Here is a 21269-nt window from a genome sequence, read left to right on the forward strand (position 1 = left end):
ATCCTCCAATGCTAAAGGAAGTTGTCTTAAGGATTTAGATAATGTCTGATCTGTGATGCCTAGAAGGAGGTACCATATAAGGTGGTCCCCTGGCAGTGTCATGTCATTCACCCTTTAGACATGTCAGAGATCTCAGCTGTAATGGGGATAACCAGAACTATTTATTCTCTACCTTAAAAGGATGACACAGACTCTGTTAGGTCTGTATGTATGAGAAGAACTTTGAGCACCTTGCAGAAAGGTGCTATATAAATCAAAAATATGTCACACTTCATTTCATCTAGCAGCCTCCCTAGCATGCTGTGTTAACATTTTCCACAGCGTTTTCTCTCTCTGTCTCTTGCTCCCTCTTTCTTTCTGTCTCTCTCTGTCTTTCTCACACAGACACAGACACACACACACACACACACACCCTTCTACTTAACTCTAAAACAGAACTTAACTCTGATTGCTATTTTTAATGAGATTACTTTCACCTTAGGATTAGGGTTTATGATGCTCCCCTATATCAGACAAGCAGCAAATCTATGTATAATACCAAGAATACTGTTATTTCTTTTAAGGATAACATTTTACATTTCCCCTAATGCTGGCGCTGGCAACCATGTGAGTAGGGTACACAGAGAAGAAAGGGTAATCTTTTCGGAGACTTAGGGATGGTGAACACATATTTGTAAGAGGGAAGGAAAGGCCAGCATGTATAATAGGTACAAATAAAGTCACTTTTTTCTCAAATAAATCTGGATGGTGAAGAGGTAATAGACAAGGCTCGTATTTCCAGTTCTATTCATGGCTTAATTATTTTTTTAAAAAATCTTATTTATTTTATTAAATATTGCCCAATTACATGTAAAAATTATTAGCATTCATTTAAAAAATTTTGAATTTCAAATTCTCTCTCCCTTCTTCCTGCCCCTCCCCCACCCATTGAGAAGGCAAGCAATATGATGTTGATTAGACGTAAGAAACCATGCAAAATGTGTTTCTGTATTAGCCATGTTGCAAGAGAAGACACACACACACACACACACACACACACACACATGCACACGTAAGAAAAATAAAGTAAAAAAAAAGTATGCTCGGAATTAATCATATTCTCTCTGGAGGTAGACAGCATTTTTCATCATGGATCCTTTGGAATTGTCTTGGATCACTGTATGACTTAATTATTGAATTGAGGGTTTTTTTAAAAATCAGTTTGAAGTAGGGAGGACATCATATATCCTGAGCAAGGATTTTATTTGGAAAATTGGAATGCTCTGTTTTAAATAACAATTGTGCAAAGCTTAAGCACAGGCTTGAATTCTATTTCTAGATGGCTCTTAAAATTAAAAAAATATTATTTTTTCCCAATTATATGTAAAGATGATTTTTAACATTAAAGTTTTAAAATTTTTGAGTTCCAAATATTCTTCTTCCCTTTCTCATCTCCCCCTCCCTAAGACAGTAACTTTAAGTTACATATGTATAATCATGTAAAACACATTTCCGTATTAGTCACATTATGGAAGAAGCAGATCGAAAGAAAAAACCCATAAAAAAATAAAGGGATAAAAACAGTATGCTTTGATCTGCATTCAGACTCCATCAGTTCTTTCTCTGGATGTGGATAGCATTTTTCATCATGAGTCTTTTGGAATTGTCTTGGACCATTGTTCTAAATAACTTAATAGATAGTATCTAACTTTGGGTAGAGCTTAAATGACCCAGCAGTGAAATAAATATATTGTTTCAGTTTACATTTGTGTGTAAGAATGGCAAACATAAATCAGATAGTCACCACTGTGAAATATGTATATATATATGTGTGTGTGTGTGTGTGTGTGTGTGTATGTGTATATATATGTGTGTGTGTGTGTGTGTGTGTGTGTGTGTGTGTGTATGTATATATCTCTATATTACTGTGCCTTCCTCAGAGAAACTTAAGGTAATGTGTGTGGGTGTATGTACGCACACACATAAGGGCAGCTAGGTGGCTCAGTAGATAGAGTGCTGGGCCTGGAGTCAGGAAGACCTGAGGTCAAATATGGCCTCAGCCACTTATTAGCTATATGCCCCTGAACATGTTACTTAACCCTGTTTGCCTCAGTGCCTCATCTGTACAAAGAGCTAGAGAAGGAAATGGCAAACCACCCCAGTATCTTTGCCAAGAAAACCCTGATTGAGATCACAAAGACACAGACACAACTCAACAACCATAATAACTTATACATATAACATATGTGTGTATATAGATTATATAGTGTGCATATACATACACAATACACCTATACATATGTATATATAATCCATATCACACACATGTGTACATACAGTATGCACATATAGATACACATACAACGTAACATGCACATATACACATGTGTATATATGTGTATGTATAACTATATTCATCTATCTCTTTCTTTCTATCTATCTATGTCTTAAGCTTCTCTGAGGAAGGTACAGCAGCAGGGGAAAATGAGTAGGCTTTTGACTGTTTTTTCCTCACTCCCTTTGACACAGAAGATATCAGTGGATGAGATCTCAATGCTCTAGAATAGTATTTCTTACCAGCAGTGAAATGGAATCACTAAATCATAAGACTATCAGAGCTAGAAGTGGTCTTAGAATCATTTTGCCCACACCTTTCCTCTTACAGACGAGGAGCTGAAGACTGAGAGTTTGTGCCTTGTCCAAAATCACCCAGTTAGTGATTTGCAAAGCCAAGACTAGAAAACAAGCTTCTGGAGTCCCAGTTTGGTGCTCTTTATATCAAAACCCTTCTTAAACATTACCATCTCATCACATAAAGAGCATGAGCTGGTTGACTGAGGCTTGCTCTTCAAACTCGTCCAAGGACAAAGAGTACCCTGCTCTAGGAATATGACATGATTTAAAGAACAGAACAAATTTTTTAAAAGAGTAATCTATCATCCTTCTTTCCCCCTTGCTCCGCCCAAGTTCCACATGAAGAGTCTGCTGCTCAGCAGAGTCTCCCGAAGTCACTGGCAAAAAATGTGAAATGGTACTTCTCTGGGTGTTCAGCTGCCTGCTGGCTTGTTCGGCTTCCTGAAAGCATTAGAGGCAAGGATAAGGAAACTGCTTAACTGACAGATTAAACAAGGATGAATAGGAGGTGTTTGACGAGCATCTCTCTAACTCCTCACCCCTGCAACTACCTCAGATGGAGTCACCAAGATAGAAGTGATACACTTAAGAGATTCTGTTCAGGCATGTGTGCTGAGGATAATAGCTTGAGCACAGTCAAGTACAATGGGCTCTTTGAGGGAGCTGGGCTCCTGCAGGTAACTGAGACTTGGAAAAAGAACCATTTGGATAGACTGCAGCTGGAGCAGTGATCCCAGAGCTGTCTGAGTGCTGAAAAAGCAGCAGGCTGTAAGGACCTGATTCATTCCTAGTGAAGTTTGTAGATCATAGAACTGTAAAATTCCAGGGCTGGAGGGAACCTTGGTAATCACCTCATCCAACCCTTTCATTTTACAGATGGGTAAAATTGAGTCCCAGAGAAATTGTGCTAAAGCAATTTATTTAGGAAGTAGAAGATCTAAGACTAAAATCTAGGTCACCCTGACTCTCAATCCAATGTACTTTCTGTATTATAACACACGCTATTAGGAGAGGGAAAGGGAGAGGGCAACTAGATGGCGTCATGATGCATAGAGTACTGGTCCTGGAGTCAGGGAGACTTTGAGAGTTCGAATCTGACCTCAGACCTGTGTGACCCTGAGCAAGTCACTTAACTCTGTTGGCCTCAGTTTCCTCATTTGTAAAATATGGAGAAGGAAATGGCAAACCACTCTAGTATCTTTGCCAAGAAAATCCCAAATGGGTTCATAAAGAGGCAGACATGACTGAAATGACTGGAGAGAGGGATATATATGAATCTCCTAGAAAAGAAAGGCCTTCTACCAATGCAAAAGGACAACTTGTTTGTACCTTATAATCTTAGAGGGTTGCTTGGGAGCACTAAGAGGTTAAGCGACTTAACCACGGTCACTCAGATAGTATGTGTCAGAGACAAGGCTTGAACTCAACTCCTCTTGACACCAAAGGTGACCTTCAGTCTGCTATGCCATAGGAAAAAGTATATTTGTGACCACTCTCAAGAAGATAAAAACATTAAGTACTTTCTCTATCATCTTCTCCTTTGCTACCCTCAAATCCTTTGGTCTCCCCAAAGATTTGATATTACCAGTCATCAAAATCTTTGGTACAAGGTTGGATCAAAGGATAGCCCAAAATTGTAGACCCACTTCTTTGATACACCAAATATTGGCAGAGGTGCAAGAGCTGATTGAAAGTGGTAGCCTAAGCAATTCTTTCCAGTCAAGCAGAATTCAGTAAAAGTAGGTTTCCTAGCCTAGTGGATGGTGTTGTTCATAGAATAAAAGCCACGCTTTGCACAAGAATGATGCTTTTTATCTTGGTATCTTACCAGTGGAAGCTTCAGTGGGTTATTGCATCAACCCCTGAAGGTCTTAGTTCAGAATAAGAGATATCAAACCTTTTCCTTTAAGTCTCAACTAAATCCCCACTTTCTATATGAAAATCTCTCTTAATTCTAATGCCTCCCCTCTGTTGCTTACTTCCTATTTATTAGGTATGTAGCTTGCTTTGTATATATTTGTTTACATGTACTCTCCCTAATTAGATTGCAAGCTCCTTGAAGGCAAGGACTGTCTTTTCCTTCTTTTTGTATTCCTAGTGCTTTGCACAGTGCCTGGCACATATAAGCATGTAATAAATGTTTATTGTTTGACAAGTTGACTTTTTGGCAAAACATTCTCCCTCTTACATTCAACCTAGCCTGCAAAACAGTCAATGTCTGGAAAGTTTTTGTTTTTAAAGTTTGCAATTTCCAACATGATTCTCATCACTAAAATTAATTTCCCACTGTGTCTTCTACTAGCTAACAGGTAGATGATAGTTCTACATAAACTCAAACTGTACTTAATGGGTTTAAAATCTAGTAGGGGCAATATGGCATAGTGGAAATAGTATGGATTTAAAGTCAAAGGACCTGTTACCTTGGACAATTCTTTAACTTCTTTGGGCATTATTTTCTTTTTCTGTAAAATGAGAGAATTGTATCACATGATCTCTAAAGTCCAGATCCTGTGTACAGATCCTATGCATGGAGAAGATAAACATCATGTGTTATCTGTAAATATGTACTGTTTTGTGCAATGTCTCCAGTCATTTGGATCAAAAGACAGAACTTATACTTAACAGATTTGCTCATTACGAAACTAGGAGAGAAAGAAAATGCCACATGTGATAGATTCAAGATTCAAAAAAATGTCAACAAGTTGGGATGATGGATCGAAACTAAGAAAATGAAATTTAATCAGGATAAATATAAAATCTTGAACCAGATTTCTAAAATCAGCTAAACGAGTATAGAATTGGGAAAATATGACATAGCTAATTGTGAAAGTTATCTGGGGGTCTTAGCTGGTTACAAGTTTAACATAAGCTGGAAATGTGTTGTAGTCTTTTTTTTTCCTTTTTTTTTTGAGTTGAGCTTTTCATTCAACTTGTTACAAAGAAAGATTTAGTTAAAAATAGAAAATCCCATTTCACCATCTTGTTCATCCAGTTCTTTCTTTGCCTCTGCTTTCTTCTTGGTGAGGCCGGCTGTGGTCGCTGGAGTGGAATGTCTCACAGGCAACACCTGCTGTAGAGTCAAGTTCACCAACACCTACATCACCGATGAGACATCCAGTGCAAATCAGCCACTTCAGAAGGGCTCAACATTGACACCTGCTGCTGCTTTAATGAGATAATATACGTAGAGCCCTTAGCACAGTGCCTGGCACACAATAGATGCTTAATATATGCTTGTTCCCCTCCCTTCCTTTTCAATAAGTGCTTTAGTTTGAACCTTCATGACTGCGACCTTATAATTGTAAAGGATAAGGAAAGAGCGGGGCAGCTAGGGGGGCGAAGTGGATGGACTGCGTGCAGTCAGAAATACTCATCTTTGTGAGTTCAAATGTGGCCTCAGACAGCTGTGAGCTGTATGACCCTGGGCAAGTCACTTAACCCTGTTTGTCTCAGTTTCCTTATCTGTAAAATGAACTGAAGAAGGAAATGGCAAACCGCTCCAATATCTTTGTCAAGAAAACCCCAAATGGGGTCACGACGAATCGGACATGACTGAAACGACTGAACAGTAACAACGATGGAGTAGACATAGTCAAGTTCAAAGAAGGCCATTTCACTAGGTAGACAAGGAGGGAATATTGCTTTGCAGTGAAGCTAGTAGCTGACTGAAATCAAAGTTCACCCTGATGGGAGTACCTTGCAGGTAACTGAAGAGAAAACATCAGTACCACATTTTGGGAGAGATAGTAACAATCTGAAGCACAATTTACAGTATCCAGGATAGTGAGGGGGATGGAAATCACTTCACACAAGGAGCAGTTGAAGGAAGTCAGGCTATTTAGTTAGACTAAAGAAGATTGGATTGGGAGAAGTGGGCAAGAGCAGTTTTAGAACAGAGAAATGCTAGAGATGCACTTTATCTAGATTTTAGTAAAGTACTTGACAGATTCTCTCTTGTTATCTTCATGGAAAATATGGAGAGATGTGGCTTAAACATTAGTATTATTACATGGATTCACAAGTGGTTGAATAACTAGACCCAAATAATAGGCAGTGATAGTTCAGCGTCAACTTGGAAGGAGGTCTCTACTGGAATGACCCAATGATTAGCATTTTAAATCTATGATTTAGATAACAGTACAGACAGCATGTTTATTAAATCTGTATATTTCACAAAGCTGGGAGGAATAGCAACATTGTTTACAGAGTCAGGATCCAAAAAGATCTAAATAGATTAGAACTTTGGGATAAATTGATTAGGAAGAAATTCAGTAGGGATAAATGGAAAGTCTTAGACTTAGATTCAAAAAACAAACTTCATAAATATAAGATGGGAGAGATACGGCTAGACAGGATTTCATCTGAAAAAATATTGTGGGCTGGTTTATGTATTTCTTTCTTTCTTTCTTTTTTTTGCTTTTTAGGCAATTGGGATTAAGTGACTTGCCCAGGATCACACAGCTAGGAAATGTCAAGTGTTTGGTCTGAGGCTGGATTTGAACTCAGGTCCTCCTGACTTCAGGGCTGGTGCTCTATCCACTGCGCCACCTAGCTGCCCCTTCTTTTTTTTAGGCAATTGGGGTTAAGTGAGTTGCCCAGGGTCACACAGCTGGTAAATGTCAAGTGTTTGATCTGAAGCCAGATTTGAACTCAGGTTCTCCTGACTTCAGGGTTGGTGCTCTATCCATTGCGCCACCATCTGCCCCTGGTTTATGTATTTCAAACTAACATGAGTCATCAGTGTGGTTAGGAGGCAACCCTCAAAATCTAGTGGGATCATTAAAGGAGACTTAGTATCCTGGACGTGGAGAACATTAGTGCCAATGTACTTTGTCTCGCTCAGAGTAGGATCGTAGAATGATAGATTTAGAACTGGAAGGGACCTTAGAGACCATCTGGTTTCCTCCCCTCCCCCACCTTATTTTACAGATTAGAAAATTGAGACTCAGGGAACTTAAGTGATTTGCCCAAGATGACACAGCTATAAGAGTTACAGAGGCAGAGTTTGAACCCAGGTCCTCTGCCTTCAAAGCCATTACTCTTTCCATTTTACCACATTACCTTCCCTGACCAAATCCCTCCAGGCTTCATCTGGAGTATTGTGATCCATTCTGGACACGATATTAAAACAAATTCTTGACTTAATTTTATATTACCTTCATTTTCAAATATATCCCTCTCTCCTTCCCTGCATAGGAAGCCATTCCATGTAATAAAGAATGAAAAAGAGGTTCAGCAAAATTAACCAACATAGCAATGAAGTCTGGTACTATATGCAATTTTCTTGTATAAATAGCTTCCTGCTTTTTCAAAAGAGCAAGAGACTGGGCATCATATTTTAGAAAGTACTTTAGAAAGGCCTTCAGAAGAGGGCATCCAGGATAGCAAGGCTGGAGAAGTTACAACACAAGAAGGACTTGAAGGGAACTTTAAACTTTACCATGGTGAAGAGAAGATTAAGAGGGCATGTGATGATTGTCTTTTAGTATTTAAAAGGTTTTCACATAGAAAAGGAATTGGACTTCTTCTGCATGACCCCGAAGTGCAAAAAAAAAAATAGAACCAGTAGGTAGAAGTTGCAAAGATGTAGATTTTGCCTTTATGATAGGAAAAATCCCAACAATCAGAGATGTTCAATACTATAATGATTTGCTTTTGGAGATAGTGGGGCATCTTCCTCCATCCCAGGTGTCTTCATACACAAGTGTGTAGCTACTTGTTGGTGATCTTCAACTATGGGTTGGACTAGGTGGCTTTGGAGGTACCCTCAATCTCTGTGACTCTATAATTCTATGAGGAAGGGGCAGTTGATGTATTCTGTGGCAATACAGAAAGAATTAATACCAAAGCATAGAATTGGCAAGGAGGTCAACTTGTCTCAGAATAAGAAAGAACTATCTAGCAGCTAGACCTACCCAACAATTGAATGGAGTCCCTCTGGAGGCAATAAATTTCCATCACTGTTCAAGACTTAAATGGATGATCTTCTGTCAGAAATGTTGCAGTGGGGTCTCTTGGATTAAGTGGAATGTTGGACTAGAGGATTTCTCAGGATATGTGTAAACCAAATATTTAAATACCACATTCCTCTTAGCTCTGGTTTACTGACCTCTTACTTCTATTATTCAAACAGCTCCTAAAAATCTCACTTTCTCTAGTAAATCTTCTCTAATTGAAACAGTGGAGGCAGTTTCCCTGACATTCATTTCCCACAATTCATTGCTTTGCATCCCTACCAAATGCACTCATTCTGATACCTACGCATAAGATAAATACTTATTTGCTGGTTTCATGAATAACCTTCAGACCTATCTGCCACTGAGCAGCTGTTCGACCTTGAGGGTAGTCATTTCTAATCTCAGACTTCAGTCTCTTTAAAATGAGGGATTTTGATTGTATGATCTCTAAGGTCAGGAGACTCTAAGGTCTCACCTATAAGATAAGAGGGTTGAACTAGATAGTTTTTAAAGGTCTCTTCTGTGTCTTAAGATTCTATGATCTTACAATCTGTATGTGATCCCTCCCTCTCTCTGCATTCCTAATCCTTTTATGTTTGACAATTCCTATGGCTCTTATTACTTTGTACTAGAGAGTTCATGTAGGGGAGTAGCTATGGGTTTTGGATTTTATCCTGTAGACAAGAGGAAACCACTGAAGGATCTTGAGTGAGGAAGTTGAAAAGGTAGGCTCTTCAGAAGAATCTGGAGGATTCATGGTTTGATAAAAGTTAATGTAAAAAGATCTGTGGGTTTCAATGAACTGTAAGTTCATTATGAGTCAGCAATGTGACATGGTAGTCAAAAAAGCATTTAAAATATTTATGTATTTAGTATTTCATTTTTCCCCAGTTATATGTAAAAATAATTTTTAACATTCATTTTTTAAAATGTTGAGCTCTAAATTCTCTCCCTTCCTCCTTACATTGAGAAGGCAAGCAGTTTGATATAGGTTATACATGTAGTCATACAAAACATATCCATAATAGTCATGTAGTAAAAGAACACAGACCAAAAAAAACTCAAGAAAAATTGAGAAAGTTTAAAAAAGAGTATGCTTCCATCTGTATTCAGACACCATCAGTTCTTTCTCTGGGGATGGCTATAAAGCACATTTTCAGTTCAGGTACCTTAATAGTAGGGGCAGTGATGGGTACACTAAACCTTGGGTTTAGTTTTGAGATCCATATTTTAGGAAAGATGCTGATTAATTGCAGAGTATTCCAAGATGCTGAGAAAAGTGTACACCATGGCATACAAGGATTAGCCATACCAGGATTAGTTGGAGGAACTAGAAGAGTTTAATCTTGGAGAAAAGAAAACTTAGGAAGGGATATAATGGGTACCCTTAAGTAATGAAAATGCCATTATATAGAAGAGAGGTTAGGTATGCTCCACCCACCTTAGAAGATAAAACTAGAGGAAATGGGCAAAAGTTTCAGAGGTGCAGTTTTGACTTGGCATAAAAAAATTGTCCTTGCACTGAGAGTCATCCCCTAAAGTAAAATGGGTTGCCTTGGGAGGTAGTGAGTTGTTGTCAAGGTGAAAATCACCTTGTTCACATCCAAGTTCAACTACATGACCATCAAGGTCTCTTCCAACTCTTGAGACTGATTCTGTGTGACATTATGAAAGAAGTGTTTTCCTTTTTCTTCCTCAGTCCTCTAGGACCTGTTATGTGTCCAACACATTTTTGACACTTAATTGTGTCCCGTGCTATATTATTCTCTACTTAATTCTTGTGTATGTATGAGTCTTGTTTCCCCAATGTGAGGCCAGAAGATGTCTTATACTTCTTTTCTATCTCCAACAGTGCTGAGCACTCTGTAGGAGTATTAGTATTTAGTATTAGCATCACTAATAAATGCCTGTTGAGATGAATTATTTTTTTCAGTTTATTAACTTTAATGCCATGAAATCCAGTTTTGCTTATTCCAATAAGTGAAAGAAAATTGGCCTCTAGGAGTGGTATTGGTGAGAAATTTGAAAAGCTTTGATTTTTACCAATTAACTGTAATTAATTATGGCCTCTGAAGAACTCATATCCTTTTCTGATGTTTGTGTGAACATTTTATTATGAGATCTAGAAGAAACTGTGTCATCTGGCATTTCATCCATTAGAAAGCTCTAGGAACTGTCCTCTACTCTTTCCCCAAACAAACTTTTCATCTAGTAATGTGTTAATACATTTTTAATTTTTTAGCTTAATGGTATTTTTTTCTAATTATATGTAAAGATAGTTTTCAACATTCACTTTTGTAAAATTTTGAGTTCCAAATTTTTCTCCTTCTCTCCCTTCCCTTGTCCCTTCCCAAGACAACAAGCAATCTGATGTGGGTCATACGTGTACAGTCATGTTAAACATATTTCCACATTAGTCATATTGTAGCACATTTTAAAAATCCACATGTTTGCATTAGGAAAGCACCTGACAAGCAAGTCTAGGTATAAGCAATAGTCTTTTTATATTCAGAACAGTGATAATGTTATCAAGTGTCTATGTATAAATCACTTCTGATTTCCAGACGGCTGTTTTGTCCCAGTGGTAGAGATGTTCACTATATCAGAGCAGACGCACCTGCGATCTGATGAATGGGGACTTAGAGGACCTTTGCCTCTTTCCAGAACACCTGCTTATGCTCTCCCCTTTCCCCCCTTCTCTTTCTTCTTTCTTCTTCTCTCCTCCATAGAAGTCCTATTTTGGCATTTTACTGTAATATGGATGTATCCTCAGGTTCTCAAAAATTGCACTGAAGAAGCATGTGCTTTGGCAGCTTCTACCAAGCTGGGAGGCATTGAAACTGGAGTTAATGACATACTGTCCAAGGACAAGCAAAGCTAAGTGTAGAGAGGCTGATCATCAGAAGGCTAGCCACCCAGTAATAATAATAATAATAATAATAATAATAATAATAATAATAATAATAATAATTATTATTATTATTATTATTATTCTTGCTTTGGCAGCACATATACTAGAATTGAAATGACACAGAGATTAGCACGGTCCCTGCACAAGGATGACACACAAATTCATGAAGTGTTCCATATATTTTGTAGAGCCTATATCAGATTGTACACCATCTTGGGGTGGGGGGAGGTGAGGGAAGGAGAGAAAATTTGGAACTTAAAATCTTATGGAAGTGAATATTGAAAACTAAAAATAAATTTATTAGTATTTATAAAAAAATGAATAATTAATAATAATACTTAGCATTTATATAATGCTTTAAAATTGTAAAGCGCTTTATAAATATTATTTCTTTATCCTCAAGCAATGCTGGGACATAGGTACTCTTATTAACCCCATTTTACAGGGGGTCTCAACCTCAGGTTAAATGAATTGCCCAGAGTCACAAAACTATTAAGTATCTAAGTGTAGATTTGAACTCAGGTCTGCCTGACCCCATGTTCAACACTCTATCCATTGTGATAATACCTTTGATGAATTTTGGAAGCATGACTTCCCATGAGATGGTCAAAAATGTAAAATTTCCTTCATTCCTATGTGGCCTTCTTATATTTCCACTATGAGGCGGTCAAAAGATAGAAATTGGGATAATTTCCTAAGAATCACATAGTTCCTAGATCATCTGGAAAAAAATTTTAGGTTTCTTTTAAATGTACAACCTTTTCCCAGTGATCAGGGAGTTGTCATACCATTAGACCAAGAAATTTGATTCACAGAGAAGCAGGATGGTATAGTGGATAGAGTATTGGACTTGGAGTCAGGAATACCAGAGTTCTCATCCTATCTCAGATACTTATAGCTATATGACCCTAGTAAACTCACTTAACCTCTCTCATCCACAGCTTTCTTATCTATAAAACAAGGATGATAATAGCACTTATCTCGTAGGATTGTTGTGAGAACCAAATGAAACAACACCTGTAAAGCACTTTGCAGATTTTAAAGAACAATGTAAATGTGAGCTATTATTACTGCTATCCATATGGACATAAATCAAACTGTCAGATGTGTAGTTCCATTTGAATCAGACAATGACCCATGAGTTCTTAGGCAAATAAAGAAGTTGGTGCTTTGTTTTCAGCAGGAACCAAAGACAAGAATAATTTATTGGGATACCTGGCCAGCTTGCCTTGAAGGGTTCAGGATGAATAAAAGCAAACAGATCACTGTGAAGATAATTGTAGCTTATGCACAAAATCTCTCCCAGATATTAAAGAGATACAGAAAGCCTATGAAGAATTGACAAGATTTTCCAAACCAAAGCAACGTATACCTTGATGTTTAGTGACCTCAATGTGATCTTCAGCATAGGGAAGGGTGGTGGTGAATGTGATGTTTGGAAATATGGTTTGGGATCAATAAATTAAAGAGTCCTAAAGCTTGTCAACTATTCTCATATATGTACATCATGGATACTTTCTTCAAGAAGAGAATTGAATCATCCCACTGGAAAGACCAGGCATATCAATTGACAAGGAAATATATTTGATAATAAATATTTTCTTTCTGTGCAAATGAACTTTAAATACAAATAATTACATCAGATATTGTCATTTTGTTTTGGAATAAACATTTTCATCCTACTACCTCTACTTTCTTTGCCTTATGGACAAAAAAAAGTCATTGCCTTAAGTGATGGGTCTTGGTCCTTCAAGGCATTCTGAAATTCTGGTCTTTCTTTAAGGGATGCTTGGGATCAGCAGCAATTAAGGATAATTACCATTTACAGACATCCTCTAATAGTCACTTAATAGTAATGTGATAATGGATTTGAGTTATAACTGCAGTTTCATAGGGCTGTGTGTATATGTATGTATGTGGGTGTTGGGGTGTGAGTATGTGTGCTTCTTCTTATATGTTTTGCTGATGATGAATTTTAAAAAATAAAGTACTTAAGTAAGCAGTGAAAAAAAGAAGAGAATTATAAGGAACTGGATGTGACAAATACAGCATATAGAGGAATTATTTCAAATTCAGCTCTCTATATGTAGTCATATCGTAGAACAAAAATCCACATAACTGCCAAACTGAAGGAAGAATGAGTATGGAATGACATTGCTTATGAATACAACCATTTCCATCTGAGCTATTCAAGGAAAGTTATGGATACTAATAAGGGGGAAATGGACATAGGTCAAGGCATTGACTTTGACTATTCCTATTTCTTAGAAAAGTTTATCCCAAATTGAGGGTTCAAAATCACCTCAGCCAGTAGACACTTTATTTTCTTGCCATTTGGAAAGTCCAGGGGGGCATTGCTGGTGTTGAAACATTATGAATGAGGATGTACAGGTATTAAATTGGTACACTTGATATAGTGAAAGAGCCAGAAGACTTTCTTTTTTTTTGGCTAGGCAATAGGGTTAAGTGACTTGCCCAGGGCAGAAGACTTTCCACATGCCATCTTTTATAGAGAATTTATAAAGGGGAATAGCACAGGACAAAGGCATGGAAGGATTGTATTATATATCCACCAGTGGAAGGAATGCCCCCACTGACAAAATCACAGATCTCTCCATATTTGATGTTCAGTCATTTCAGTGGTGTTTCACTCTTCATGACCCTATTTGGGGTTTTCTTGGGAAAGATACTGGAGTGGTTTGCGATTTTCCACAGGGTTAAGTGCTTGCCTAGGGTCACACAGCTAGTAAGTGTCTGAGGCTGGATTTGAACTTAGATGTTCCTGATTCCAAGCCCAGGCTCTGTCTACTGCACCACTTAGCTGCCCATGTAGCCAAATAATAATGGTCCACTTACATAGTATTTTAAAGTTTGCAAAGTGCTGTCCTCACAAGAGTCCTTTCAAGTAGACAGAGAAAGTTTTATTGTCCTCAATTAATAGATAAAAAAGCAAATGACTCAGCAATGTCATACAGCTAGCTTTAATTGAATCTAGACTTAAACCCAGATCTCCAGATTCCCAGCCAAGTATGCTTTCCATTATATTACCTTACTTATTTTAGGAGGGTAAGAAAGAGACTGCTTGAGGCAATTCCATTTTGAATTACTTAGATTAAAGTCAGAAGACTCATTGGCCCTGATTCTGTCACCATGAAGGCAGATGAATCTTGGAGTGGAGCTATGATCAAACCTGGCAGATGAGTCACTAGGGTAAATGACACTTGGAGAAACAATGGCACTAACGTTGAGTGTTAATGGACTAGTGTAGAATAAGACCCTGCTAATTAATGCACATTAAAGCTGTGATGCCTTCCCATTAAGCTGACAGGGATTATTCCTGTTTACATCTTCTTTGATTATAAGTTTCCCTTGCAGCTGATGGGGAGGGAGGAATCCAGGACTGAGAGAACACTTTTCTGGTGAGGGTTTTTCTGGATCTGACTTTTAAAGGGAATTTCTAGAAAAATAATATCCTTGGGGGAGGAAATTTTGCTGATGCATTTAATTTCCTTATTAAAATGAGTTAAATATGCAACTTTAAAAAACATGATCAAATAACATTTAAAAAACACTGGGCAAAATGTATCAGCAATGGACTGCTCTGAAGATGGAGGAAGCCATTTCAATAAAATTCTCATATATAGTCAGACCTTAATTCAAGGGACAATATTTTTGATATTGGATTAGAGATAACTGTGTAATTCTACCTCTGTTGGAGTGGGTTTATTTCATTCAAGTGATTTAATGAATTCAGAAGCTGAGGTCACACTAATGTTATAAACCCCTGTCCAGTGGATTTTCCCTTTCATGTTGTTGTGTTTTGGTCAAAGACCTAACCTTGGGAAGATGCTCTAAAACAGAGGTGTCAAAACACTCAGCCCCTGCTGCCCCCAGTACTCCTGAGTGCCCTGGGAACCAGATTCAAATGTTACTGGGAAATATTTAGCAAAATGAATAAAAATTCCATAAAACATAGATAACATTTTAAAACTAAGTTAATATGTGTTTCACAGGGATCACAGGAATGTATGGATTAATGGTCTTCATTTCTATTTGAGTTTAATACCATTGCTTTAAAATATCTCCACAATACCTTCCTTCTTCTTAGAATTTAGACACATTTTTACTCTGAAAAGATCATTTTGACCTAGATCACTTTGGAAAGATGGTGATGCAAATCCTTACCCCTGAAAAGAGCATCTTCTCATTGAGATTCCTTGAGGTTAATGAGACTTTGATTTCCTTATTTGACTAATGTAAACAGGTAAGGAGATTTCTCTGTTCAGTTATTCATGAATCTCAGCCTCTTGTCTAGCCTTGACTGGATGTGTTCATCCCCATTGGGATGCTACACGGTCCACCTTCTTCCATCAGGTTATAAAACAATGAGGGCAGATCTTGGAGAAATGGTTCCACAGATGGTCAGATATTTTACCTCTGTCACCCCCAACCAATCTAGTACATTAGACAAGGGACCTTGGTAGTGCCTTCTTTTTCCAGTGGAAGTAACAAAGACCAGGATAAGGTGTCCTTACTTGTGCAAGATCACGTAACCAATAAGCTGCAGAGCTGAGACTTCAACCCTAATTTTGGTCTGTTGCTTAAGGCAACTTCATGCTTATGGTACCTAAATCTGTGGTTGGAACTTCATCTGAATTTATTTAATTTCTGTGGGCCACTTTGGTTTCTTACCAAATTGTTTTGTCATGGTTTCTACTGCCTGGTTTAATACTTTTTAGTACACTCGTTCACTAATTGTTTTGGGTCTGTACTCCTTGTCTCCCCAATTAGTTTTTAAGTTGCTAGTGGGTAGACACTTAATATCCTTAAGCCTCAGTTTCCTCATGGGGATAATAACCGTAGAATTTCAGAACTGAAGGGGTATTCAGAGGTATTTTAATCCCATGTATACCTGATGCAGAAATTCCACCTATAATGTCTCTGACAAGTGGTTATTCAAACTCCTTTTGAGGCCTTCCAGTGATAGAAAAGTCATTACCTCCCAGGGCATTTCCAATTTCTAAGAAAAGTCTAAATTCACTCATAGTCATTACAATGATAGTATGCTGTACGGTCTGTTTGAGACTGATTTTATTTAAAATTATATTGCCCTAAGTGGGGCCTGTCGTAAACAGTTCAGGCAACAATGTTAATTGTAGCAGATCACAAATTATGAGAGCTCACACACACACACACACACACACACACACACACACACACACACATGCACAAAACACTTCACTCACACCAACTTCATAAGGTAGTTAGTGCCAGTATTATGGTTTTATATGATAGATGAGGAAACTAGGGATTAGAAAGAAGTAATTTGCCAATAGTCACATTGTTGGTGAGGGGCAGAATTGCAACTCAAGCCCAGATCTATTACACTGACAATTTTTTGTGTTCACACCTTGCTATACATCCCAAACACAATGCACGGCAGACCTTGCTGGTGCATTGGGAACTGTAGTTACCCAACACTCCTCCTTTTACCTGCCAGCAGACTGTCTCTGGGTTATTGGCAGGGCGCTCTGGCACGTGGGCATAGTTCCATCAAAAAGCTAAGAACTAGCATGATTTCCAGAAGAACAAGATAGAAAAGGCCATCTGTCCCAATACAGTACTTCTCACAAGTGGGACAAGATGAGAACCCTAATTGTGGACCTGGTATGCCTCTTCTCATTGAGATTCCTTGAGGTTAATGAGACTTTGATTTCCTTATTTAACTAATATAAACAGGGGAGAAGACTGCCCTGTTCAGGTATTCATGAATAACTCATGCTTCTTGTCTCATCTTCTTTGGATCGGTTGGTGCCCATTGGGATGCTACACTGTGCCCCTTCTTCCATCAGATCATAAAATAATGGGAGCAGATCTTGGGGAAATGATTCCAAAGATAGCCAGATATTTTACCTCTGCCACCCCCAACCATTCTAGCAAGCTCAAAGTTTGACCTGGTCATAGAGTTATAGCACTTCAGACCTAGAAGGAACTTTAGAACATCAAGCTAACATCTTCATTTTATAGATGAGGAAACTGAGGCCCAGAAACACTAAGCATGGCTTAGTGGAAAAAACCATTGGATTGAGAGTTAGAAAGCCTAGGTTTAAATCTTTAATTATCTGTATGACCTTGGGTAAGTCCCCTGACCTCTTTAGGTTCCCTTCTAGACCTAAAATACCATGAACCTATCAATCAATCAACAAAAATTTATTGTAAGTGCTTGCTATGTGCTAGGCACTATATTAGGTAATAGGGATAAAAATAAAAAGAATAAAGTAGTCCTTGCCTTCAAGGGGCTTATGCTTTACCAAGAGGAGACAACATGGTCATCTACCTTTCTATCTCTGTAGCTATGTAGCTATCTATCTATACATATATGATTCCTATAAAATAGATACTTTTTTTGGGGGGGGGAAGATATTAGCAGTTGGGAGGATGAGGAAATAGTATAGAAGGTGGCTCTTAAGTTAGGCCTTGCAGGAAACTAAGGATTCTAAAAAGCAGATGTGAGGAGGGATAGCGTTCCACATGTAAGGGGCAGTCAGTGCAAAGACAGGGCAGTGGGAAATGGTGTGCTGTCTGTGAGGAACAGTAAAAAGCTCCATTTGTCTAGACTGTAGTATGAATGAAGGGGAGTGTACATAATACTTATATAGACAGTTATGTGGTACAGTTGATAGATTGTAGGACTTGGAGTCACAATGACCTGAATTTAAATTCCACCTCAGACATTTATCTAGCTGTGGGACCTGGGACAACTCACTTAACCTCTCTTGGTCTCAGTTTCCTCATCTATAAAGTGGAGATGATAGTAATAGCATCTTCCTTGTAGGGATTTTGTGAGGGTTAAGATAGCACATGTAAAGAAAGCACTTTGTAAATTGTAAAGTGCTACATAAATGCTATCATTAGCAATAAAACTGTAAAGATAGTGTAGTGCCTAATTGTGAAGGGCTTTAAATGCCAAACAGTTTGTATTTGATCTTAGAGGCAAGAGAAACCCACTGGAATCTATAGATGACATGGTCAGATCTGCACTTTAGGAAAATCACTTTGACAACTTGTGTGGAAGATGAATTGGAACAGGAAGATGTTTGAGTCAGAGAGACCAGTTAGGAGGTTATTAAAGTAATTTAGGTAAGAGGTAATGTGAATGTAGACTTGGGGTGGGGTGGTGGCTATGTGAATCAAGAGAAAGGATAGATGTGAGAGATGTTATGGAGGTAGAAAAACCAAGATTTGGCAACTGATTGAATATTATGAGGTAAGAGTGAGGAGCTGAGGATGACTCTGAAGTTGTTAACCTAGATGGCTTATAAGAATAATGGTGCCTTCAACAGAAAAAATATGTAAATTTGGAAGAGGGGCTGCTTTTTTGGGAAAGATGAATTCTGATTTCAATATGATGAGTGTGAGATGCCTACTGGGCATCCAGTTTGAAATGTCCAATGGGCAGTTTGTAATGCATAACTGGAGGTCAGGAGAGAAGTGAGAGCTAGATATTTAGATTTAACAGTTATCATAATAGAGGTGATAATTAAACTCATATGAGCTGATGAGCATCCTCATAGAAGAGGGCCAATGATGTCATGAGAGTGATGTCTTGACTTGTATATAAATTGGATTTAAGTGAGGTAGGCAGTCCCTTTAAGTGAGGCACCAAGTGTCAGCCTCCTCCTCTAGAATCATCGAAGCTCAGTGGCAAGACAAAAGTCAAGACAACTGGCGATGGCCCGGTATGCAGTGGAAGACCTTTGCCTTTCTAAATTAAAGACTTTAAGCAGAGCTAGAAAAGAGAAGAGACGACTGGAACAGAAGCTTGGAGTAAACCTACAGTTAGGAGCAAGATATGGGGTATGAAAGGAAAGGACACTGGATCAAATCATCAAACTTTTTAAACTACTTACTATGTGTCAGATACTGTGCTAAGAAAAGTAAGACAATTTCTATCCTCAAGGAGTTTACATTCCTTAGATAATACATAAAATATAATAGATAAAAGAGAACAGAAAAGCAGGGAGTGGATGGGAAAGGGGAACAAGAAAATACCCAGATAGGGGCATAATGCCCAAGCCCAGAGAGTCAGGAGAGGTGGGGGGGGGGAAGAATTGAAGGATGGCTGGCCTGGGCACTTCCTCAAAATGGAAGTCCAGAAGGAAGAGGGGGCCGTGATCTTCTAGGGTATAAAAGCAGCTGAAACATGATGGTGAAGTCTGGACAGGCAGGAGCTGAGCAGGGTATATCTCAGTGTCCTCAGGCAATTCTTCAAGACTGTCAGTTGTAGACTATTGCCCCATCTCTATACTAGTACAGAATAATGTCATGAAAGTCCAGAAAGGAGGGAACATCCAGGAAATATGTTAATTGCTCGATAAATTACTTGCTCAAAGGTCAAATACTTTTTTTTTTCTGGATTATTACCCACCACCACTATGCTCTGTCCCTGAGGCCATAGGATATTCTCACTGGAAAAAAAATTGTGGTCGGAACCTATTGCCAGGGCATGTTCCCTATTTTATGAAATCAACTCAAATGAAAGGTAACCTTCTGGCATGCCTTATTCTGTACCCACCCCACTTTGAGCTTATTGTTTCACCCTCAGTCTGAAGGAAACAGTTGCTCCCTAGAAATAGTTTTAGGATCCCTGTTTTAGATTTTTAGGTTACACACAAAAATCAGTATTATCTTCCTAGCAGTAACTCTTGCCATAAAACCAGAATGAATTACTATGAGACAGAGTAGGACATAATGATGCTCTCTTGGCCATCAATCCTATGTGGCCCATGTGTCCAGTTAACCATCTGAAAACCCATCGCTTATTTAACCTCTCACCCTCAAATCCCCAGCGTCCCAAAATGGGAGAATCAAAAAAGCACACAGCGCACGGGTTTCCCTCTTCCTTTAATTTTAGCAACCACAAAGTACATTATTGCTGACACAGATTAGTAACCATTGCCATGGGAACAGAGTGAGCCAGCTCCTGTATAATATATGTTCACAGTTACATTTCTTGAGCTCGTTAGGTCAGGATGAGGCTCTTCCCTCAGGGATGAAGAGTTTCTGCTTTTTAAAGAAAATTCGAGGAAACGTGAAGGAAACTGGGGCCGCCAACTCCTGTCCTGTCTACTAAAGCTACCTCAACTAATTATAATTATATATATATATATATATACACCTATATAATTATAATAATTTATAATTATAACACTACTAATAATGACAATGGATAGCATTTATATTGCACTTTAAGGTTTTCAAAGTACTTTTCAAATATAATCTAATTTGATTCTCACTACAGTACTAAGCACAGTACTTGGCACATAGTAGATGCTTAATCAATGGTTAGTGAGTTGAACAACCCTGGGAGGTAGGTGTGCCTGATTTGGCAGATGAGGAAAGGAGGCAGATAGAAGTTAAGTGACCTGCTCAGGGTCACATAGCTAGTAAGTGTCTGAGGCCAAATGTGAGCTCAAGTCTTCCTGACGTTAGATCCAGTATTCTATCCACTGTACCACCAGCTGCCCCAAATTACTTTCTGTGGTATGGTCTTATGAGTGGATTGCCCACTGGACAAGGAGGATTGATATTCACTAGGCCATGTAACCCCCTTTTAATGAGCTGGATCTTTCTTAGAGACAGGAATTAGGATTGGGAGTAAGGATCCTTCTAGGTCCATGATATTCTGAAAATCTTTGGCCACTGTCATAGCTTCTCAAATTTTTCTACAAAGTATACTACAAATTATAGAATTTTTACCTAGTTACAATATAATAGCTATAATTTTT

General features: G+C 38.3%; 1 protein-coding gene and 1 pseudogene across 1 annotated transcript in view; both read left to right on the forward strand.

Moving 5' to 3' along the window:
- XKR6 (XK related 6) overlaps positions 1–21269 on the forward strand; it is a 378420-nt gene that overhangs the window by 124163 nt on the left and 232988 nt on the right.
- LOC144455995 (U6 spliceosomal RNA) lies at positions 11565–11664 on the forward strand (annotated as a pseudogene).

This window comes from Phascolarctos cinereus, unplaced genomic scaffold, assembly GCF_003287225.1.
Source record: "Phascolarctos cinereus isolate Bilbo 61053 unplaced genomic scaffold, phaCin_HiC Scaffold_2;HRSCAF=192, whole genome shotgun sequence".
Lineage (NCBI taxonomy): Eukaryota > Metazoa > Chordata > Mammalia > Diprotodontia > Phascolarctidae > Phascolarctos > Phascolarctos cinereus.